Source organism: Sciurus vulgaris (assembly GCF_902686455.1).
Source record: "Sciurus vulgaris genome assembly, chromosome: 3".
Lineage (NCBI taxonomy): Eukaryota > Metazoa > Chordata > Mammalia > Rodentia > Sciuridae > Sciurus > Sciurus vulgaris.
The window spans coordinates 46,096,805-46,098,970 of NC_136463.1; the positions used below are offsets into that span (position 1 = coordinate 46,096,805).

General features: G+C 36.7%; 1 pseudogene across 1 annotated transcript; it reads right to left on the reverse strand.

Moving 5' to 3' along the window:
• Positions 1 to 255: 255 nt before the first annotated feature.
• LOC306657600 (BTB/POZ domain-containing protein 7-like) lies at positions 256 to 1,964 on the reverse strand (annotated as a pseudogene). Its single transcript has 2 exons — positions 1,749 to 1,964; positions 256 to 1,299 (listed from the first exon to the last, which is right to left on the reverse strand). The product of its transcript is annotated as a BTB/POZ domain-containing protein 7-like (transcript).
• Positions 1,965 to 2,166: the final 202 nt, after the last annotated feature.

A 2,166-nucleotide genomic window follows, 5' to 3' on the forward strand; every position in this document is an offset into this window, starting at 1 on the left:
CCCAACAACACACACATGCACAAAACCATATCGTAGAGTTATAATTTGTACATCATAAGATGTGATCAATTTACATTGCACACTGCCATAGTTTGTGAGACTTTAGAACTTTTCCATCATTGTGAGAAGTTCTCTCCCTCATTTTCACAGGTCCCAGGCAACCACTGATCTGCTTTCTGTCACTACAGATTGATTTTCCTTTTACCTTTCCTATTCTCATAGAAAGGGTCTTTTACAGTGTTTTGGTCTTTCCTGTTAACTTTCACACAATTTTCTTTGAATGCTGGGGATTGAACCCAGGGACTTGAGCTTGCTAGACCATAAGCTATGGTGCAACATGGAGAGGTGCCCCACATCAGTGTACATACAGTGTGCTATCACTTTAGCATATTTTTTGGTATAATGGACTCATTTAATATAATTCTTGTGGGAGTCCTCAAAGTTTGGACAGTGATTTCTTCTTCAGTCTGTATCCTCCTTTGTAATGAATTTAAAAAAAAAAAAAGCGGGGGGGGGAGCTGTGCAGAAATAATAGCCTTGTGGGGTTTAAGCTCTTCATCTAAACACTTCTGCTTTCCTCCAAAAGCTTCAACCAGCTCAGAGTCTGAAGAAAAACGAGGGATGACAGCACAATAACACATGTAATCAGAGTCCACGTGTATCTACATCAAGGGAATCTGATGTTCCAAACTCTTCACTAAGCTGACAGAGGATATTGACATTATGAAACCTTGAGTCCTCCATTCCAAACTCACCTATAAAGGTAGTAACAAAGCAGAAAACATGGGCATATCAATACCAGCTGTATTGATGTCCATTATTATCTCTGCTCCATACTTGGGTGAGGAAGAAATCAGTGTTTTAAAAATGGACACCTTGTTGCCAAAATGGCACAATGAACAGGAAAGCACGTTTCTTGAAATATTAAGTCTACATCAGTACAATAGCTGTGTTTATGATGATCAGCTATATCTTTCCGCAATGTCCAGGCTTCTGGTCTAGCCAAACTGGCTTATAGAGAAAGCTCCTTTAAAGCTGAAGTTCCCTCATATTCCTCCACTAATGCATTGCCATCTCTAACACCCAATCTAGAGAGGAGTTCTCACATCTGCTTGGTGTGATAGACAGACCTATTAGATTTTTAATGCTTCATAAACTTCTTTTTGAGGGTGACAAGGTCAGAGATTCTCTTATTTATTTATTTATTTATTTATTTTTGTCTCATGGTTTCTCATGGTGTGCCAAGGCTGTACAATTTTGATTCATAACCATAACCTTGTTGAGAATATTTTAATAGTTTTAAAAATTACTTTGATTCTCTGGTAATCAAAGGCTGATATCATGGAGCTTAATTATGAATGTTTAAGAAATGAAACCTAGGTAGATTTGTAAACTATGAATATCACTTGTATATAATTGTGAAATGCTTCTTTTTCTTAACTATACTAGGCTGCATTTGGATAGGCAAAGTAAATGGACCAGACACATAAATGGAGATTGCTAGTTTTCCCAGGTAACTAACTGGCAATTTTGGTTAAAGCACCTGAAGAAAATGTCAGTTGTGCTATGAGCAGATTATTTATGATAAAACTCATATGAATCAGATTTTTGTTCAGGGGGGATCTAAATGCTGTAGAATTATGATCTACAATAACTTTCCTATAGCTCAATTCTCTTTTCATCCACAAAGACAAAACACAATTCTTATAGTTGCAAAAGAAAATCCAGTTAGCAAAACTGAAATTTACCTCTAAAAGTCTGGTGGGCCTGTGAGTTTCTCGCTACCCTCGGGGAACATGAATGAGGACAGTTAGATGCATTAGCACCCATTTTCTTCAGTCACTCAGGCATTCCATCTGCTGGTTCTTCAGAGTGTAATCCCAGTGGCCTTTATGAACTTTCAACCCTGGATCCAGCAGCTTCTTATCATCCATTTCTTGATACGAAACAAAAGTAATTTTACTTATTTTTTTCAAATGTATCTTAAGTCACACAGAAAAAAGGCAAGTTTACTGAAAACTGCTTTCATTGCAAATAATGATATGCTGTCAAGTTCACACATAAAATTTTCAGAAAATGTAAAGGAACCATTAAAATCAAATTATGACTGTGCTAGCTGTAATTTTGAACCATAAAATGTACCAGTTATGAACTTTCTAAGAGAGC